The sequence below is a fragment of the Tachypleus tridentatus genome, chromosome 6, assembly GCF_004210375.1.
Source record: "Tachypleus tridentatus isolate NWPU-2018 chromosome 6, ASM421037v1, whole genome shotgun sequence".
NCBI lineage: Eukaryota > Metazoa > Arthropoda > Merostomata > Xiphosura > Limulidae > Tachypleus > Tachypleus tridentatus.
Window position 1 is genome coordinate 138,810,637 of NC_134830.1, and position 23,775 is coordinate 138,834,411.

The 23,775-nt window shown below is 35.7% G+C and overlaps 1 protein-coding gene and 1 long non-coding RNA gene across 2 annotated transcripts in view; one reads left to right on the top strand and one right to left on the bottom strand.

Moving 5' to 3' along the window:
• LOC143251744 (uncharacterized) overlaps positions 1-23,775 on the top strand; it is a 53,830-nt gene that overhangs the window by 14,416 nt on the left and 15,639 nt on the right. The window lies entirely within an intron of this gene.
• Positions 357-21,089, bottom strand: LOC143253812 (uncharacterized). The gene is made up of 3 exons (XR_013029857.1): positions 20,564-21,089; positions 5,179-5,293; positions 357-491 (listed from the first exon to the last, which is right to left on the bottom strand). It is a non-coding gene; the product is annotated as an uncharacterized LOC143253812 (long non-coding RNA).

Below are 23,775 nucleotides of genomic sequence, written 5' to 3' on the forward strand. Positions count from 1 at the left end.
GCAACAATAGATTTTACTTCGACAAAAAAAATGTTACAAGGCTTGGTCTTGAATTTTGCGCAAAGCAGCGCGAGGGCTATCTGTGCTAGCCGTCCCTAATTTAGCAGTGTAAGACTAGAGGCAAGGCATCTAGTCATCACCACCCACCACCAACTCTTGGGCTATTCTTTTACCAACGAATAGTGGAATTGACTGCCACATTATAATGCCCCCATGGCTGAAAGGGCGAGCATTTTAGGTGTGACGGGGATTCAAACCCGTGACCCTCAGATTACGAGTCGAGTGCCCTAACCACCTGGCCATGCCAGGCTATCACAAGGCATTATTACTTGTAAAGACTCTAAATATAAGTGTATGGGAAAAGTAATCTTATTTTTTTTTTAAATATCGCTTTATTTCCATTTTGTGAAACCTTGAACTCTATTAGAAGACATGGGTTCAAATCAGTCAGTCTTAGGCTTACGGTCCCTTAACTTCGAGGTTGTACACTCCTAAAATGGAAAAGAAAACTTAATGTTTAATGAAAACGGTCAATGATCACACCTAAAAAAAAAACAGTTATTTATAATTAAATACGTTAATAAAGGTAATAGACTTTTCAGTTTGTATTGTTATTGGTTTTAATTTCCTTTCTTCTCTTTGTCTCTTTTGAAATGTCTTCTAATTCACTGATAATGAGAAAGTATTTTCCAACCACTGGAAATCTCGTGTAAATTTCTTGTCGTGTTCTTTCTACACATTAAATATTTATTTGCTGAAAAGAGAGTATCGCTTCAAAATGCTCCCCTGGGACAAGAGTAAAGCAAGTCTCCAATTTATCTTCGTCACTTCCGAACCAGTTTGGTTGACTGTGGGGTAATTCGGGAAGGGAGGAAAGCTTGGGGGAAGTGAAAAGAGGCGAGGCTTACTGTCAACAAAGAATATTTTTTTTCCATTACTAGACACACGAAAGGGAAGTAGTGATAATGGAGACAGAAATGGAAGTTCATTGTTTCGTTATTGGATATATGATGTTCGGATCAAACAGTGGAATCGTTCTAACACGAACTTGTTTCCTCTGTGTGTGTGTGTGTATATATATATGTATATATAAAACAAAGAAAAACCACGCATGCTCAAAAGATTTAACCATACTTGTACCACTTCCTTTACTTGTTATTTAAGATTCTGAAAACGCATGTTTATTTAACATCCATTGCATTCCGTTAAGATTACATCTATTTGCATGGGAAACATGCCAATAACCACAGTGAATGTGTAAAACCAGTAAGTTATTAGCATATTTTTAGCTCTTTTGTTCTTCGTGATATTTATTGCACATAAAAATTGTGTTTTCTCTACGATACAGTTTTTCCATTTTTATAAGTGGTTATAGCTTATTTTATTTTATTTCTTTTTATAAAATTGTTAAACAGTAATTTTGAAACTTTGATTGTCACGATATCTGAGATATGTAGCGCCATCTCTTAATGTAAATTACAGTTAAGTTTTCAACAATTTTCACCGTTGTTTTATTCAGTTATTATTCTTGTTATAGCACCGCCTTTTCAGTTTTTATTCCACAGAAAATATTTTTTATTCTCCCAATAACATATATTTACTTTATAAAAGCTCTCTCCTGAAAATGTTAAACATTCCATATTATAACTCATGTCGTTTTTTCACGCGATATTTATTTTGGCGATTATCGCGTTCACCTAAGAAAAAAAAAACCGTCAATAATAGAGCGATTACTAATCATTTTAACTTGGTCCGTTTGTATATAACCCATTCCGTATGATTCTTTGTGCGTTGTTTTATATCCACCGGTGCTTACATAACTTAATTCTAAGGCATAGAATGGCTTTTTTTTTTAGATGGATGCGAAAGGAAGTTAAAGTAATAGCAAAGAAAAAAGTGAAAGTTTTTTATAGAACTTTCTATTGAAAATAATACAATAAAAAGTACAAGTGGAAGTTCTGAACATACTTTATAGCACTTAAGAAATCAAAGATATAAGAAGCATTATTAAGCTTCAAGGCAGTAATTGTTCTCAAACAAATAAGAAAAAAAATTCGTTTTTTCTTCTTCTTTAGGTTATATTTATATGGAGAAACGCTACGATTGTTCAATTTAAAAACAAGTAAAACCGTCAATTGTTCGATCAAGTTTTGTCATATTGCACGTACATACGTTTAAGTAAAAACTTACCATGTTGTTTTAATGTTTATTTATATTACTCACTACCTACTCAGTGCCCGGCATGGCCAGGTGGTTAGGGTACTCTGATCGCAAACCGAGGGTCACAAGTTCGAATTCCTTCCCCACCAAACATGCTCGTCCTTTCAGCTGTGGGGCGTTATATCTTATGGTCAATCCCATTATTCGTTGGTAAAAGAGTAACACAACAGTTGGCGGTGATTATTGATGATTAGCTACCTTACTTCCCACTATGTAAATTAGAGACGGCTAGTATAAATATTCCTCGTGTAGCTCTGCGCAATTCATAACAAACTCCACCCGCCTCCCTTGGACACATCTCAGATTGCTCCGTGCTTTCCTGTAAAAGTTCTCTCCGTGGTTATTTCTTTGTTATTAAATACAGGGCTATACAATGGGATATCCGTGCCCTGCCCACCACGAATATTGAAACCCAAATTTTAGCATTGTAAGCTAAGGACAGCGGTTAATAGGAACGATTTTGTTTATTTGTATATTATTTTGTAACTCGAATATTTTTCTTTGTTTGTTCGACGTTTAAGCACAAATCTACACAATGGACTATCAGCTCTACCCACCACGGTTACCAAAACCTGGTTTGTAACATTGTAAGTTCGCAGAAATACCGATGTACTACTAGGTTTGTTTTTATTTGTTGTTTTTTTTAATTTCGCGCAAAAACATGTCGACGGGTAACTTCGCATGCTGATAAAGTTATCTTATTATAAACAATCCTACGCTTTGGGTAGAACAGGAGTCATGTTTATTTTTACTATTCTCACTATGGATCAGCAGTAAGTTTTACAACTCCAGAATTGGATCCTTGCGGTAGATAGTTTTTTCATTACTTTTGGTTAGGCTGTTTTATCCAGGCACCCTTTATTTTACTTTATTTTGTTTTTCAAATTAAGTCCTAAAGAAAAGAAAGTTTGTTTTTTGTTGCTGTTCGTTTTGTTTTCCTGTGTCTTGGACTATATGTTTTGGCTTACGTAGTAAACACTCTATGTACAGAGAACACTGTTATCTAATTTCTCTCTCTCTTAACCTATTCACATAACTAACTGTGGAAGAGAATAGAACTATTTTAAACTTTCATATTATAAAATAGTACATGTAATTTCTTAAATCTTTAGCCTCAAGTAAAGTAGTGTTATGCTTTTTTTTCCTGCTAGTGATATGAGATAGTTATGAGTTACAAATTTTACTCATCAGAGGGTGTTGGGATAGTGACAGATCATTTCTGTCTTCCTATTCCTCTATTCGTCGATAAATAAACAGTTGATATTTCCTAACCCTTTCCTAAAGAATGTTTTTGCGTTAGAAACGATTGAGATGATTTGATTTGTTGTTCTTAAAAGTTTTTACCCTCTTCCCCAGGTATTCCCAACCAAAAATTGGGCCTTAAAGGTGTGTGAAAGGGTCACAAAAAGATTTTGAAAATGGATAATAGTTTATTTAGTCTATTATAATGATTCTAATATTTCGTTTGTTCTGAAAATTCCACGCACAAGTTACTATCTAATGCGCATGTGTGCGCACGTTGCAGCAGATATAAACAAAAGACGGAAGTAGAGTTTTGTTTAACAGCCTATTTAAAGTTTGTCAAAGTTTTTTTATAAAAACCTAACATTACGTCAAGTCGTAGAATAACATTAAGTTTATTTATTAGTAATATTAAGTACGGTAAAGGTCAGCCCTAACTAAACCTAAACAAACACTATGCACAGGATATACATTAATTTATCTCTATATCAAATACAAACCATGCTTAATAAAGGCTTAACTGATGTTAGGCCTAAAACATATGGACTTAAAGGCTTCAGATGTTCGCGATTAGAATTGCTTTGTATTATATTATTTAGAATCTTGTATTTAAAGAACTACTGCTACAATAAAAATACTAACTTGGCCGTAAATGTTTTTCGTTTCCTTTTCGGCACTAAGTGTCTGTATTAACTGGATCATGACTTGCCATCACTACTTATAAATGGGCCAGGAGACAGAAATCTATTGTTATTTATGTTTGTTTTAAAACAAAGCCATGTTAAGCCATCTGTTGTATCCACTGTGAGGAATCAAATCTCAGATTTTATCTTTGTAAGTTTGTAGACTCACCTCTGACTCACTGCGGGACTAAAGTTATTAGAAATCACAGCTATATCTACTCGTCGTTTAATAACCTAGTGTACACGTTTGAGACAAACGTACATGAAACAAGAGGCTTGTCTTTTGCAGAAGCGCGTCTCTAGGTAGCGTGCACAACCCGAAATCGATAGGCCTAGACCGAGAGGTATCTAATTATAAATTTCGTAAAGAGTGAAATTAAATAACTTTTCAATAACATTATTGTTTCGCAGTGATTATCTTGTTAATTTACATAAGTAAATGTTAAAAAATACATTTGTGTTAAAAATAATTAGCTATTTTGAATACTGAATGTAGAATTAAAATGTTACCTCATTCACTTACGAAGTTCAGTATGAAACTCCAAGCCTTGGACTTCCATTGAAAATACCCGGCATGGCCAGGTGTTTAAAGCATTCGACTCGTAATCTGAGGGTCGCGGGTTCGAATCCCCGTCACAAGAAACATGCTCGCGATTTCAGCCGTGCGGACGTTATTATTTTACGATCAGTCCCACTATTCGTTGGCAAAAGAGTAGCCCAAAAGTTGGCGATTGGTGGTGATGACTAGCTGCCTTCCCTCTAGTCTTACACTGCTAAATTAGGGATGGCTGGCGCAGATAGCCCTCGAGTAGCTTTGCGCGAAATTCAAAACAAACCGAAACAATCGAATAAATACTGTAACTGTTCAAACGCTCCTACCATTGGTTGATTATTATTGATTGACATTTTAGTGTATTATCGCGAAAATGTTTATGTAGTTTAACACATCATATAATATGACAGAAAATATATAGTTTAAAAACAAAAGTGTTTAATCTTTTTCAAAAACACCTTGTAAAGAAAATCTACACACCATTACTCCCGTTTTGTCCCCCACTGGTACTGCGGTAAGTCTACGGACTTACAACTCTAAAATCAAGGGCTCGATTCACTTCGGTGGACTCAGCAGATATCCCGATGTGGCTTTGCTACAAAAAAACACAAACATAGTGTTGCATTTATATCTAATTTAAATCAATGAAATTCATTAAAAAATCACTGAAAATAGTAACTGGAATAAACGTTTAACAATCATAACATGGAATACATTAATAACGTCGAAAACAATTAGTAACTAGTGTGTAAAAATAACGTACAGCACATCTTTTATTACATCACAGTACAGGAAGGTATTTAACCTAGATTACAAGACATTCACTACATCTTTGATTACGCCTCAGTACAGGAAGGTATTAAACCTAGAGTACAAAATGTTCAAGAAGTAAGTGTGTGTATTTGTTTTTCCTATAGCAAAGCCACATCGGGCTATCTGCTTTGTCTATCGACGGGAATCGAATCCCTTATTTTAGCGTTGTAAATCCAAAACTTTATCGCTGTCCCACTGTAGTATAAATTCAGTAAAGGCATCATCGACAGGAACAGACTTTTTTAATCTTAGTTAAAACTACGTCTGCGTTGTTGCTTGTTTCAGATGACAATGTGTATAAGTGTTAATATATATATCGTGACGTTGTCTGCGTTATTTGTTTTATTACGATCTAATAATTTTTTCCAACGAAAAATATTTTAAGTATCCACTGGTAAGAATGTTCTGCAATTTTCCGGATTAATTCACTGAGCTGTATATAAAAGAAGAATTATCGGTAGAACCACTAACGACGATTGTGTGCACGAAATGTAAAGCTCATAAAGCTCTAGCAACCAATGGCATTGGGTTCAGCCTTTGGTAAAGGTCCTCTTAACTATAGGCCTCCAGCAAAATGAAACGTCTAGAAGATGCTAGTTAAGGTATTTTCCTTTGAGTAAGAGAGCAAAGCAGGCCAGGAAAATTCGAAGATTAAACACCATTTATTGACTCAAAATTATTGAGTCTTTACTTTCGTATTCTAATATTTTATGTGCTGCTCAACTTACGGTAAGCTTTGCTCAAGAGAATAGTGACAATAGGATGGGTGAGGTGGATGTAGAGAGCGATTCTTCTCGAGTGTTTGTCATATGGCCAGACTTAATTAGCTGTTTTTAATTAACTTCTGTTTACACTTCTACATAGTTTGACCTGGCTTCAAAATTCACGATAACGACGTGTGTGTGATAGCTGGGAGGTTGTTAGTGGATTGGTTAGATATATACGAGCATGCTTTTAAGCTGTTTAATTTTGTTTCGGCTTCCCATAGATATTTGGAAATCCTGGATCATTCTTGGGCATGTAGATAGTTTGTATTAAATGTGTTACGTCTCCAAATACTTCATACGTTTGTGGATTTACAACAATAAAGTCTCGTTTTTCCTAGCCCGGCATGACCAGGTGGTGAAGATACTCAACTCGTAATCTGAGGTTCGCGGATTCGAATCCCCGTCGCACTAAATATGCTCTCCCTTTCAGTCGTGGGGGCGTTATAATGTGACGTTGGTAAAAGAGTAGCCCAAGAGTTGGCGGTGGGTGGTGATGACTAGCTGTCTTCCCTCTAGTCTTACACTGCTAAATTAGGGACGGTTAGTGCAGATAGCCCTCGTGTAGCTTTTCGCAAAATTCATAATAAGCCAAGCCGAAAAGATAACCACTAGCAACAACTGGCCACAAGCTTTGTACTTTGTACATGAGATATTGTTAATTGTGGAAAGATACAGCTGCAGTAATGTCGTATTTTGTTGTTGCTGTTGTTATCGGAAACGAATACACGAAAGGGCAAACCTCAGACTTTGTAAGAAAGAACAGTAAAGTAGGTGTTTATGATTTCGTTATGATATTAACCTGTGTTTTATAGTCTTGTTATATTTAGAAATGCAAGCTGTAGAAATATGTGTACTTTAGTGCAGTATTCTATTGCAAAACTTGTCAAATGGAAGAAAGAGTCATTTTGTTATTTAATGTTGATGTTGTAGTGTAAAGCTTACAGAGCATGTTGTAACTAATGTAACATTAGTTTTAAACATGTAACTACATACTGACAGTAGTTTTATACATATATAGTTACATGTTTAGAACTAATGCTATATGGTTACGTGTCTAAATTTAGTCATGTTTTTATAAGTTTAGAACTAGTGCTGTGTGGTTACATGTTTAGAACAAGCTGTGTAGTTTCATAATAACTTTTATGTTAAAACTTGAAGTGAAACACAAAGTTTCTGTAGTTACATGAATATCAGTTGTTATTTTTTTATTCAAAGAGAGACCAATTACAACTTTGTTACTTTCGTGTAAATAACTAACCTCAAGGTTCAGAGGAGAAAGAGTTGAGACTAGCGATCTTCGATTTATATTTGGTTGCAACGAAAAATCGATTATTTACAGTTTTCAGATCACTAGGCGATCCCTCTAGCAAGACGACAAACTGAACTCGTCTGTCTGTGTGTGACCTTTTGTTTACTGCAGTGAAAGAGCCAGTATCCAGTTTGTTTGTTTTTTATCAACGTTTCATCTTACGATTTATTCAAGAGGTAGTAAGATAAAATGCAGAGAAACTAAAATATTTCAGTGGATACTGGTTGTGCTTTGATAGTAATAAATTATGTTATGTGAGGAAAATTAATTCGTATCAAGCAAACGTTTGTAATATAGCTCGTAGTTTCTACCTCATACTGGAGATTGTCAGAATAATTTGCATCTTAATTAATGGTGGGTATCTAGTTGTATCTGATTAGTGTACTGACTACTGTCCATTCTGAAGACTTTTTAGCTGTCTACGCATTCAGGCCTATCATATCTATCATAGCTGGTGTATTTTCCCTAATTATTGGTGATTCTTTTATGTGTTCCCATGCTGACAGATAAAGCTTTGATAAAGTTTTAATGGTGCGTCTGTACACAAAACGTTCACACATATATATATATATATATATTATATAACCATAAATTTTTAAGCCATAAACAAATACACTAAAATTAAACGAAATACGCTGCATATTTTAAAGGATCTAGGGTACAAGCTACAATGTGGGATTATAAAATGTATCCTAGGTTTGAAGTGACTGCGGAAGTATCCCCACCGCAATGTGGGTCCTTCTTCCGCAGCCACCTCCAACACCTAGGATACATTTTATAATCCCACATTGTAGCTTGTACCCTAGGATCCTTTAAAATATGCAGCGTATATTGTTTAATTTTAATGTGTTTTATTTATGGCTTAAAAATTCATGGTTATAATTAATCAGAGGTTGAGATATATCTGAGGTTGTAAGTTTTGATATATCTGATTTTCTACCAGTCTTGGCTTTCTGCTTCTAGAAATTTCAATTTTGTGTACAACTGTTACCTGCGAAAGCCAATAACAATAGGTTAATTCATACACATCCGTGGAAAGACATATGGCTAAATGGCATGGCCAGTAACTCCCCCACCCCTACCCCTAGAGTACATAGGTGTCATGCAAATCAAGATAAGTGGGTTAGGGTGTCGTCAGTAAAAAAGGAAAAAGTATGGGAACCACTTGTATAAGTAATATATTACTTGCCCCTAATTTTCAAATACCCACCATAAAAGTAGAATGTATTTAGCAGCACCAGCTGTCAGAAGGGCTTTGCATCGAATAAAAGAACTAACTGTCACTTCTATGAAACTCCCAAACCTGAAAACGCGGTTCGAACCTTAGACCTCTCGATCCATCACTTGCTATTGCGTTAGCTATCATTAAGCCATGCCAGACCCTTTTGTGGCTCTCCTACGCTGTATTAAATGCATGTACGTTCTTTGCTATAAAACGTACGTCACAGATGTAACAGAATTTTCCCATAAGAAAACAAATTTACAGAAATTTTTGACACGTTATTTTTTATTCTTTGTTTGTAGTTAAGCTCAAAGTTACGCAATAGGCTATCTGTGCTTTTCACACTACGGGTATTGAAGCCTGGGTTTTTAGCGTTATAAGCCTTCAAACTTGACCTTGAGCCACTGGGAGAATTTGTTTTTTTTATTTATTAGGGACATCACTAAGTTTCTTATTACATATCTTTATCATATATTTTTCGATTTTATTATTATTATTGTTTTAAAGCCAGAATAATCATTTCGCTTACTATCTTGAGTACAAGCCGATGGTTCTTAAGGTTACCAACAATGTCTTACGTAAATATATTTTATTCGTTTCCTTTTATTCTGATAAGTCTATTGTAAGATCCCCTAGAAACTATAGATTACATATAACAAGGTTGATTAGTTTGCCCCCCCTCCCCAAATATTGTGTCACTTACAGAAGTCGAAGTCATCTTGCTAATGACGTCACTTCACCTGCAAGCAATTAATCTTTCTCTTCTCACTGAAAAGCAGTACGCCCACGAGGGTGCGCTGAACACGTTGTTGTTTGTTAAACCTAATTAATGGACTCGTGATTCCACACCAACTACTTTAGTATTGTATACATATCACGACCGGTACCCTGCTGTTCATTCAGGGACCATCTCATTAGTATCTGTGTGGTAGTTGTCATTTAAGCGCTCTGTCGTGTGGTTATTGTGAAAAAATAAAATAAGAAACGTCGTTCTAACGAAACCTCATTTTGATAATTCGCGGAAGTTACTTTCTAGAATATGCAATTAGTTTAGAGATGTAGGTTTTAAAGGGCAAGGAACTTTACATTTTCAACTATACATGCGATATCTTCAGTTAAACAGTCATTTGAGCTTGTTATATATTTGTATTTTAATAATCTCGTGTTGTGTGGTGTTCAGATGCGTATGGTCATTCCCCCGGTGGATGAGTGATAATTTTCCTGACTTATAATGCTAAAATTCAGGATAAGACTATCGGTGGTGGACAGAGTAGAGATAAATATGTATCTCGGGACGGCTGGTATGGGTATTAACATTTATTAATAAACCAGAGAACAACGTTTCGATCTTCCTAATCTTTTTTTTTTTTTTGTTAACCTGAAGAAGACCTAAGAAGGTCGAAAACGTTGTTCTCTGCTTTATTAGTAAAAGTGTTAATACCTATACCAGGCGTTCTGAGATACATTTTTACTTCAAATGAGTTTCTCGTCGTCACGAAGAGTGGAGATAGCCCATTGTGTAGCTTTATACTTAACAAAAACACAACAACAACTAAATAAGGAAAACAACGTATAGTCAACTAAAACGCGGAAAGCGCCCTCTAGCGACCATTTGATTAGGCTTCACTAAAATCTATGTCTATTAAAACTTATCAAGTACACTTTGTAAATAACTGATGGAAAAAACTATATAAAATACAACGTATAGTCAACTAACATATGGAAAGCGCCCTCTAACGACCATATTATTAGGCTTCATAAAATATCTATGTCTATAAAAACTTATCAAGTACACTTTGTAAGTGACTAATGAACACGTAGATAGAAAAAATGCGATATGTCTGCCTTCTCAGGGGCAATGGAAAAAAAGGTTACATTGAAGGACCCGTTTATTTATGAGGTAAACTTGTTACGAGATAGACTTTTTTCTGACTGCTGTAGTAGTCTAACATCTAGAATTCCAAAGCAGTTCCCTAAAGAAAATAAATTATCGTTACGTTTTATTTACGCGTGATTTTTGGCTTTGTTTGAGTTGGGTTGGATTGCGAAGAAGTACCATGCATTGGAAAATAGGAAAGGAAACTGGAAGCGTCTGGAAAGTTTGTTTCACTGCCTGACTACGTAGCTCTGCGGAAAAGAAAACATAAATCACCGTACTGGACTGTAACACGATACGAGACAAGTTGGGAAAACACTGTAACACGATACGAGACAAGTTGGGAAAACACTGTAACACGATACGAGACAAGTTGGGAAAACACTGTAACACGATACGAGACAAGTTGGAAAAACACTGTAACACGATACGAGACAAGTTGGAAAAACACTGTAACACGATACGAGACAAGTTGGGAAAACACTGTAACACGATACGAGACAAGTTGGGAAAAACACTGTAACACGATACGAGACAAGTTGGAAAAACACTGTAACACGATACAGAGACAAGTTGGGAAAAACACTGTAACACGATACGAGACAAGTTGGGAAAACACTGTAACACGATACGAGACAAGTTGGGAAAAACACTGTAACACGATACGAGACAAGTTGGGAAAACACTGTAACACGATACGAGACAAGTTGGAAAAACACTGTAACACGATACGAGACAAGTTGGGGAAAACACTGTAACACGATACGAGACAAGTTGGGAAAACACTGTAACACGATACGAGACAAGTTGGGAAAAACACTGTAACACGATACGAGACAAGTTGGGAAAAACACTGTAACACGATACGAGACAAGTTGGAAAAACACTGTAACACGATACGAGACAAGTTGGGAAAACACTGTAACACGATACGAGACAAGTTGGGAAAACACTGTAACACGATACGAGACAAGTTGGGAAAACACTGTAACACGATACGAGACAAGTTGGAAAAACACTGTAACACGATACGAGACAAGTTGGAAAAACACTGTAACACGATACGAGACAAGTTGGGAAAAACACTGTAACACGATACGAGACAAGTTGGGAAAACACTGTAACACGATACGAGACAAGTTGGGAAAACACTGTAACACGATACGAGACAAGTTGGAAAAACACTGTAACACGATACGAGACAAGTTGGGAAAACACTGTAACACGATACGAGACAAGTTGGGAAAACACTGTAACACGATACGAGACAAGTTGGGAAAACACTGTAACACGATACGAGACAAGTTGGAAAAACACTGTAACACGATACGAGACAAGTTGGAAAAACACTGTAACACGATACGAGACAAGTTGGGAAAACACTGTAACACGATACGAGACAAGTTGGGAAAAACACTGTAACACGATACGAGACAAGTTGGGAAAACACTGTAACACGATACGAGACAAGTTGGGAAAACACTGTAACACGATACGAGACAAGTTGGGAAAACACTGTAACACGATACGAGACAAGTTGGGAAAACACTGTAACACGATACGAGACAAGTTGGAAAAACACTGTAACACGATACGAGACAAGTTGGGACAAAAAACACTGTAACACGATACGAGACAAGTTGGGAAAACACTGTAACACGATACGAGACAAGTTGGGAAAACACTGTAACACGATACGAGACAAGTTGGGAAAACACTGTAACACGATACGAGACAAGTTGGAAAAACACTGTAACACGATACGAGACAAGTTGGAAAAACACTGTAACACGATACGAGACAAGTTGGGAAAAACACTGTAACACGATACGAGACAAGTTGGAAAAACACTGTAACACGATACGAGACAAGTTGGGAAAACACTGTAACACGATACGAGACAAGTTGGGAAAACACTGTAACACGATACGAGACAAGTTGGGAAAACACTGTAACACGATACGAGACAAGTTGGGAAAACACTGTAACACGATACGAGACAAGTTGGGAAAACACTGTAACACGATACGAGACAAGTTGGGAAAACACTGTAACACGATACGAGACAAGTTGGAAAAACACTGTAACACGATACGAGACAAGTTGGGAAAACACTGTAACACGATACGAGACAAGTTGGAAAAACACTGTAACACGATACGAGACAAGTTGGGAAAACACTGTAACACGATACGAGACAAGTTGGAAAAACACTGTAACACGATACGAGACAAGTTGGAAAAACACTGTAACACGATACGAGACAAGTTGGGAAAACACTGTAACACGATACGAGACAAGTTGGGAAAACACTGTAACACGATACGAGACAAGTTGGGAAAAACACTGTAACACGATACGAGACAAGTTGGGAAAACACTGTAACACGATACGAGACAAGTTGGGAAAACACTGTAACACGATACGAGACAAGTTGGGAAAACACTGTAACACGATACGAGACAAGTTGGGAAAACACTGTAACACGATACGAGACAAGTTGGGAAAACACTGTAACACGATACGAGACAAGTTGGAAAAACACTGTAACACGATACGAGACAAGTTGGGAAAACACTGTAACACGATACGAGACAAGTTGGGAAAACACTGTAACACGATACGAGACAAGTTGGGAAAAACACTGTAACACGATACGAGACAAGTTGGGAAAACACTGTAACACGATACGAGACAAGTTGGGAAAACACTGTAACACGATACGAGACAAGTTGGGAAAACACTGTAACACGATACGAGACAAGTTGGGAAAACACTGTAACACGATACGAGACAAGTTGGAAAAACACTGTAACACGATACAAGACAAGTTGGGAAAACACTGTAACACGATACGAGAAAAGTTGGGAAAACACTGTAACACGATACGAGACAAGTTGGGAAAACACTGTAACACGATACGAGACAAGTTGGGAAAACACTGTAACACGATACGAGACAAGTTGGAAAAAACACTGTAACACGATACGAGACAAGTTGGGAAAAACACTGTAACACGATACGAGACAAGTTGGGAAAAAACAACTTTTCAGTCAGTCTATTTTTCGTAACAAAATTACAAAATTTATAAATTATTGCTGACCAGACACACTGTCCTGTATCATCCATGCTGGATCAGAATTTTGAGATAAGAAGTCCTATAAAATCGCTTTTGGATTACAGGTTTGAGATGCCGAGTCCAACAGAATCGCTTTTGGATCAGAGTTTAAAATTAAAAGGGTCTACAACACCATTAACTGTTGGCTAAGAGTTTAGACTTTAAAAGGTCTATAGCACAATTAACAGTTGGATAAGAACTCATACTTTAAAGAGCCTATTGGGCCAATTTTGGCTCAAAGATTTGAATTAACAAGTCCTCTAACATTATTTTTGACTAAGAGTTTTGAGATAAATTGTATAGGGTCACTTTTGACTCTTATGTTTTGAGATAAATGTCTTAAAATCGCTTTGTGGTCAGAATTTTGGAATAAAAAAGTCTTATAAAGCCACTTTTGGCTTGGAGTTTTAAGATAAAAGTCCTATAGCATCACTGTTGGTCCAGGATTTTTGTATAAGCATGCCCTGTTTCTTCCTATACTAGATAGTTTTCACCTCAACTTTCACTAGTAATTTATGAAACTGACACTTACTATTTGTTGATATTTAATTATCACCAATTTATTATTATTATTTACAAAAATGGTTATCGAACAACGCTTCTATTGATACAGCCGTTTCGAATATTTTTCCACAACAGGGATTTCAGATTTATCATGTGAAAATATAAAGTGACCTTGATACGATATTAAATATATGTCGCAAAGTGAAGTCCTTCTGTTGGTCTTTGGTACGTTTACAGACTTACAGTGCTAAACTTCGAGTCTCGGTTCCTGTAGGTAGGAGAGAGCCTATTGTGTAGCTTTGTGCTAGAGCCAACAAGCGTGTTGTAAAAAATGTTACAATTGCTTATCAGCCAATGGCAAAACAAAAGAAAAACACGAACTAGAATGTTGAAAAACAAGAAACATAAAAGCCAAAATTTATTATATAAACCTCTTACTTTTAGATGAACTAAAAAAATATTTAAATAAAAGTAAATAAAAAGTCTTTGTAACAGAAAGAGCGAGTTCGATTGACTGTGAAAACGAATCTCCTAAACAAACAGAACTCAACGTCTCTCTCAGACATACACACATATATATGTGTGTACTCACACCTATTACAGCTTAGGCAAGAGAAAGATGTAGAGAACAGATTAAAGATCACAAATATTGAATCTCAAACGACTCAATACAGCACAGATCGCTTGCTTTCTTCAGCCTGTGTACCTCTTCAAAGATTACTTCTATTATAAACACTGAACGTTTCGTGCGTACGGCTGTACAAAGCCTACGCGGGTTCTGTAGTTGCCATGGTGACAACTACAAGAGTTCCTTTTATCAGGCGCTTATCAACAAAACAATTGTACTTGTCAGTTGAGAATATCTAGAACTGGTTTTTAGATGATATCCTAGTCTAGAGATATCTGACGGTGGACAAATAAGGTATTTACCTATTATAGTAGGAGCGCGCTTTGTAACCAATTTTGTCTCTTCTAACAACTTCGTCTGTTTGGTTCAGTAGCACAAATGGGAATGTTTTTATTTTATGTGTTGTATATAACAGATAAACAGTTTGGAGAAACAAAAAAAACGAGAGATTTCAGAGCATGATAAACGTCTAAGAAAATAAATCATGCTTGTGGAATAATGTATTCCTACACCTCTAAGAAAATAATTCGCCATCTCCGAGAAAGAAAAAAAGTAATCCTATAAACATGCATGCTGATTCAGGCCTTTGAGATAAAAACTCCTTGCTAAACGAAGATACGTCTTAGGTTGTTGTTAAGCTCAAATCTACACAATGGGCTATCCGTGCTCTACCCACCGCAGCTATTGAAACTCGATTTTTAGCGTTATAAACCTTCAAACTCACGGCTGAGCCATTGGGAAGGGAAGCAGTAGAAATGAAGGGATTAGCTAGGTTAATTCATAGCTTGGAGATAAATATTAATTTATTAAATATAACATTTATACTACCATTAAAACGTACATATTACATTTGTAATAAAGATTCACATTTGTCGTGTATATTTTATTACTGATTATTATATCGTGAAACTACCGAAACATGTACAGTCTTTCAGTGTTGGCTGTTTTCCAAAAACTATAGTGCATTTTGAATGTTGTTCTGGCTTTCATAATTTTTGCACATATTGCCTTGATTAAGTTTTAATAAAAAAAGCTCTCTCACACCACTGGTAGTTTAGAGTTTCTTGTACAAAATATAACTGTTTACAGTATGTGGAGTTTGTTTATAGTTTTCGGTTTCTATTATTATTGAATCACTCTATTTTTTTGTACAGTTATATTTTAATTCACTCTTAAGGGCGTTATAACTTAATGCCCGATTCTACTATTCTTTGGTATAATAATAGCCAATGAGTTGGCGGTGGATGGTGTTGTTTAAGTTTCCCCTCTAGTCTATCACTTCTAAATTATGGACGACTAGATCAGATAGTCTTCGAGAAGTTGTGTACGAAAATTGAACAAATAAACGAATATTTTAACAGAAACGAATTTAACAAAAAACGAGAACTCGGAGAAACAATAAAAACGACAAAAACGGGGAGAAGATGGCATACAAGATATCCTCTCCAAAAAAAGACATTCCGAAATTATCTGAATACATAACGGCAATCTTCAACCTATCACTGATATCTGGATATATTCCAGTTTCTTGGAAGCATGCAAACGTATTAATATTCCAAAAAGAAGAAAAGCCAGCCAATAAACCATATAGCTACCGACTAATTGGCTTAACCAGATGTATGGGTAAAAATTGTTGAACGAATATCGGCAACAGACTCTCCTGGAGATAACATTAGCATTACCTAAAGTACAAAATGTTTATATAAAATTCAGACAAACAACCGATCACCTGAATTAAATAAATCAATAGTAGATAGCTTTAATAAAAGAGAACGCACTGTTATATGCTTTCTTGATATTGAGAAAGCTTTCAACATGGTATGCCACAACGGTCTAGGGGACTACTACGCTGACTCTCACACTTTTTGGAAAACAGAAAATGTAGAATAAATGTTGAGGGAATCTTCTCAGAGTTATTCACTCCAGGGGCAGGTGTACCTCAGGGAGGGGTGTTACCCTCATCATGTATGTTACCAAAATGCCTCTGAACGATCCAGATCATGGATACTTGTCACAATTCGCTGATGATGTTGCAGCCTGGAAAATTGCCCCACATTATTAATAGCAGCTACAAATATACAACCCCAATTAAATAGAATAAGTGAATACTGCTCAAAATATGTAATTAAAATAAACACAACAAAAACCAAACTAGTGGTTTTCACAAAATTAACCAAATACAAAAAAGAACAACCTGAGTTATACATGAGCGGAACACTTCTTCAGACTGCTACATCCGCCAAATTTCTAGGATTAACATCCGACTCAAAATTAGCATGGATAAACCATTTAAATAATATTAGAACGAAAATATGGCAAAGAACAAACTATGCTAGGAGTCTAACTGGTAAAAACAGTGGAGCAACAGCCGACAACACATTAAAAATCTACAAAATATACATCTGACCTATAACTTGCTATGCAGCTCCAATATGGATAAATGTAACAAAAATACTAGTACTAACCAAATTACAAACAACACAATACTCATTACTTACGACAGTATAAAAAGTCCCTAGAACTACTTCCTCTGATTTCATACACAAAAACTGAAACATAAAAACAATAACAAATGAACTCCTACATAGTACACTAAATTATTTCGATAAAATTGGAGAAAAATAATTTATTATGTGAAGTAGACAAATATTGCATACATAGTCCTAAGGACCTTTCTCCATTGAATATATACATAAGAAATAAGAACGGGTCATCTAACTACTAAACTAAAGCCCACATTAGTTTTGTGGACTAAAACTACAACGTATTGTAGTGTCCTACATAGTACACTAAATTATTTCGATAAAAATTGGAGAAAAAATAATTTATTATGTGAAGTAGACAAATATTGCATACATAGTCCTAAGGACCTTTCTCCATTGAATATATACATAAGAAATAAGAACGGGTCATCTAACTACTAAACTAAAGCCCACATTAGTTTTGTGGACTAAAACTACAACGTATTGTAGTGTCCTACATAGTACACTAAATTATTTCGATAAAAATTGGAGAAAAAATAATTTATTATGTGAAGTAGACAAATATTGCATACATAATGAAGATAGTCCTAAGGACCTTTCTCCATTGAATATATACATAAGAAATAAGAACGGGTCATCTAACTACTAAACTAAAGCCCACATTAGTTTTAGACTTAATTTAAAAAATATTGTAGGGTATTTATGTAAATATTCATAATTTAAGCCTATAACTACTGAACGTGTAAAGGATTATGGAACTTTTAAGAGAAATGGTACCTTTACACAAATGTGCATGTAGATAATACATGAACAATGCCCTGAGAGGGGCCGGAGTAAGTGCGGGTTACTCTGGCCCTCGTTTATTATTTATAAACACATTTACCAGAAGCTGTATATCAACGTACAGGAGGGAGGAGTAGTCAGAAGAACCTGACCATCCGGGGTCTTTATACCCAAATACCGACAAAGAAGAAGAAACAAACTGATTTCTGATTCTATCAGATTTGCATCGTTTTACAATGAAACTATAGCACAGGTTATGCTTAGCTAACATATTTCTGCACAAACTTATAATGATATTGTAATCCGCAAAGGAAAATGTCTCGGGACAATAGAACTATTTGAAATGGTTTTCTTGTTTCAATTCTAGCTGTTCCCATATTCCCAATTCCATTAAAAGTTCCTTTTTTTTTTTTCGCTGACGTAAACCAGATTGCTGATGTAGTCTCGCCTTAATTAATGACCAATCACGTACAAGTAGTTTTTGCTCAAATAAAGCTCTGTTTATTTATTGGCGGCCACGTTAAATGCTGCTCCTCTGCTATAGGGTAAAGTAATGTACCGACATTAAATGGCCTGCACATAAGAGGGATAAAAAGAAATCTCAATATTTTCAATTTGATTTTTTTCCTTTTGTAGAACTTTCTAAACTTATTTAAAACAAAAAATAATATTTCTTAGCATCTGCTGTAATCCTAATGTAATTAATTATCAACGTTTTTTGAGTAAGAAAAAATACACGTGGGTTTAAAATTTGACCCGATTTACTCTCCTGACGCCCATGTATATCACACTTAGGTTGTTTTTTCTAACACTAATTTATTACTAGAACTTATTAATAAACTAATCCATTTTCAAGTATTGATATATTGCATTTTAATCTTTATAAATTTTCATTTGTGTGTGTTAATTTTCACTAATTGGTTTGTTCTTGGACAATTTGTAAAACAAAATTAGCTTCGGTCATTTACAAATTTCTTTCTTTTAGTTCTATCCAGAAATTTTGATCAGTTAATTTGTACAAACTTATTGTAAATTAATTCGAAATAGTTTCTAAGATGATATATCTCATTTATACTTCATACAAAATAGAGTTATCACTGACGTTGCTAGAAATGTTTCTATGGGTGGGTCGGGTGGACAAAACGTGTAATTTTTCAAATTCTGGTTGAAGGGGAGATTGTTTAATTAAGATTTTTATTTATTTTTACCACAACTCACTACTGGGGAGAGTTATCCCCAGTCAACTCTGTAGTTACACCACTGACAGTGTTATTACTTCATACTTTTAAATTAAACCAGCGTATATTTTTCATAAAATTACTTGGAGAAACAGCATATACTAAGAAATGATTTATTTATTTTTCACAACGTGGAGCTATATACCCTCAACCCCAGCACCCTTGTTTTTATCGTCATAGTAACATATAATCAATATTCAACGTTGACTAGATCTTTATTTTAATTAACAACTGAACGTAATCAATATGTCTTGTCCTTTCGATAACTTTAGCAGAAAGTCGTGCCGTAATACTTACAGTGCATTATTTCCGAATCAAACCGAAAAGTGAAAGGCTAGTTTAAAGTTTCTGTTTCTGTGATTGAGAGATAATTGTCTTTCCCTTATTCTGGCCCCAGCAATAAATTAAAAAAAAAATGTTTTAGTGATTTCTCATTGCGTTGACTCACAGTGTCGTGAGGAGGACTCCCTCGGTGCTGCCACCTGGGTATGAAGCGCGTAATAACAGCAAATCACGTTAACTGTCACCGTAATTGATATTGATAAGCTGACGAATATCTCCTGCCCGGCCTGACGTACGGAAATTATTGAAGCTGGGGTCAGTCCAGCTACTATTAATGGGCAAAGGAAAGATAAATGGGCCGTAGTTTCTTATTGCTTATTGTACCACCAGACAACAGATGCAAAAACATTTGCTACAACTGAATGACTCTGTTTCTTTCCTTTTTTCTTTTCAACTGCAAATAAACTAAAAACAAACTAGAAAATAAAAACTAAAGTCTTTGTTCTGTCCTTGTACAGTCTTACGTTTTTACTGTTGTTTTGTTTTTTTCAGAAACAAATTACTTTCGAAACGCGAACATACAATTGCTTCTACCGGTTTAATCAAGAAAGTTTAAGCCACTCAGTAATCTAATGTTTAACCTATGTTTAGATGATTTTCAAGTTTTTGCAGTGTTAGACCTTGGGAAATGTCATTATAACGACTTTAATTGACAGTTAGAGAAAACCTTGGTGCACTCTCTGCTGAAAAAGGCACTGTTGCTAACTCTTGCTATAAGATAATTGGATGTTCGGTAACATATAATTTCCTCTAATCCATATATCTCTATGAAAGTGACTTACGGTTCGCTTCGTCGAATTATAAGGTTTATATTCACTGAAGCAGAACAGCCATCTTTGTTTCCATGGTGACAAGCGGGCAGCACGAGATTCATGTTGTATAAGTTGATACACCTCGGATTCTTTTGAAACTTTCCCGTGCTGTCAGTTCTCCCTGTGGCGGTAAATACAATGTCTGCACCACCTTTCTGGACAATATCGTGGGTTTCCAGACTCTCTGGAGGATTAAGAAATAATAGTTTACAGGGTCTCAGGGATATTACGAAATACAGTTTACAGAGCTGAGTATGATCCGTTGATTAAATATTGAATACGATCTGATTTTAACCGACGATGTTTCTGAACCTGACGTCGTTTGGTACTACAGTTGTTATGAAAAAGCGAAACGGGAATTACTTCGTTTCCTGTACTTTTCAGGATTACGATATTGAAACAAACTTTAGAAATTTGATAAATATAAATAAAGTTATTTATTTAAGTTTCAGAATAAAGTTATTCTTGTATATATGTTTACTATAAGTAGGCTTAACTTGTTAAGGCGTTCAAGCACTTTTGTTTACTGTGATGTTAATTCGAAGCCTTACAACACCAAGTATTTGAATTTATTTTAGGAGCATTTTTATTTATCATGGTTTTACTTTGAAACCTTATAACAACAGGCAATTACTATTGCGGAGACCATGGCTCTTGTTTCGAAATGACTTGTTTATAGTTGGGCAGCTAGTCTCTGGTGTGTCCAATAGGAATGCACGAGCAAAGCCATTTACTTATTTCCAGTCCTTTGGAACGTTTCCAATTCGGCGAAGTTGCTAGGCCTAGTTAATATATTTGCCATACTTCCAAGAGTAGATAAACTGGGACTTCTTTCTCATGCGGAGTGACACCATCACTGTAATAGTTCTGGAACAGCTTAAGTCAGAATATTTTCTGCCAGTTGCTAGAAAACCTGATGTCTGTTGCATTGCGTTTTAAATCACAGACAAACAAAAAATGTTATGTGGTTAAAAAAATAATAATCGTAAATAAAAAACTGTCGTGATCTCTCTTCGTTTTCCTTTATGTTACAGTGCAGATCTTCAAATCCCAATCACTGTTGTTGTCCGATTACAAGACAGGCTAAGAAAACGCGTATCAGAGAAGCGTAGTTACTGTACAGTTTAATTTATCTTTGCAAGGTGATTATTCAAGTAAAATTAAAAAAAAAAAATCGTGTATAACGACAAACCCTAAATATTACACTCTCATTGAGTTACATAGGAACTGGGACAACGTAGTAGTTTTATTGTTTCTGACTGGGTCGATCCCATTGGACAAACAAAGTTCTGAACTAAAAACCTTCGTCAGTAAACAAGCCACGTCACCTTGAAAAGCGATTCTGTTATAGTCGCCAAGGGGGATTCGGTTTACTTTCCATCAGAGTCGATATTATTAGGCTATAAGGGTTATTTGAATTCGCCACAACCAAAAGTAGCAGGAACCACTTTCACGTTTTTCATCAGTTATATTGCAAGTTTAAGTGAATCCGAGCGAGAGCGTATCAGAATTCGTTATTCTCTACGATTCAAATACGGCCGAGTTATAATTCCAATGCCGTGACAGAACTTGATTTCGTTTTCCAAAATATTATTTACAAATCAGTATACATTTTCAGATGATAGTTGTTTTTTCTCGTGACTGTTCGTTTTTAAAGTGCAGACTTACCACAATGGGCTATCTGTGTTCTGTTCACCGAAACTTGATTTTTAGTGTTATATTGCTGCTGAGTCACCGGGGGTGGTATTAATACGGTGAGGTAAATTATTTCACAATAACATGTTCCTACGTTTATAATCTGTTACAAATAATAAATAAATTGGCCCAAAAGTTGAAATTGTATCCAAGAAAACTATTATCTTTAGTTGTGGCTCCCTCATTTGGCAAACGCTAACAACAACAGAATCCAAAATGAAGACGATTTCCGTGTGTTAACTGTAATCTTTGCGGTTTTCTTAAATCTGTTTGATCTTAAAATATTAGACATGACCTAATACCTGTCTGAAAGCTAAAGAAACGTTTTGTGGACCGTTTAATCACAGGCGAATTCGCGAGGCATCTCGTTTTAGTGCAGAGCACTCTAGCGAAGAAAGATGGAGTTAGATACAGTACTCTGCGATAATAATAATGATGACAATAAATGTAAATTAATGGGAAATTATGTATGTTCTTAAATGGATTTCAAATAAAATTATCATTGTAGAAACAAAGATGGCACTGTTTCCTGGGATCATAAATCTCAAGGCCTCTGTTCTGGTACTATACAGAATATGACCTAAGCAAAGCTTTACCACGTCCTTAGGGATTTAGCCTTGAATAAACACGTATGACTGAACCAACTCTGATCAAACTTACAGCTGTCTTATTTCTTCTGTGAATTTTTTTATTACACCTACGCCCTGTTTAACAACTAGGTGTGGTTACATTTTCATAATATTTCCTAACCTAAAATAACTTTGAATAGCGTAAATGTATATTTTGAGTTTAGCTCTAAGGACATAGTTTACTCTAATGGGGGGTTATTATTAATTCTTGTTTATTTGTTTTATTGTTTGTTTTTTTAATTTCGCGCAAAGCTGCTCGAGGGCTATCTGAGTTAGCCGTCCCTAATTTAGTACTGTAAAACTAAAGCTAGTCTCCACCACCCACCGCAAACTCTTGGGGTGCTCTTTTACCAACGAATAGTGGGATTCACCGTCACATTATAACGCCCACACGTCTGAAAGGACGAGCATGTTTGGTGTGACGGGGATTCGAACCCGCGACCCTCGGATTACGAATCGAGGGCCTTAACCATCTGGCCATGCCGGCCCCTAGAACAACTGACGAGAGCTAGAGTAACCAGTCAACAGCACCAGCCGCTAATATGACCTACCGTAGCGGAATTAACTGCCACACTTTTAACGCCCCAACATCTAAAAATGCAGAATTCATTTAGCGGTATATCGCTGTTTTAACATCGGGGTTTCCGATCTTTAGGTCGGCAGATATGCATCAGGCCACGCCCGCCTCCTCCAAGAATTCTGAGGATCGCCTGTATCAACCTCTATACTCACACGTATAAGATAGATATATTTTGTGTACACCTTGTTTTTTGTTTTGATTTTACAGTTCCTTATACCCGGATTAAACCCTTCTAAAGACCACGATATCTCAACTGAATCCTTATCGTCTGTAATCAG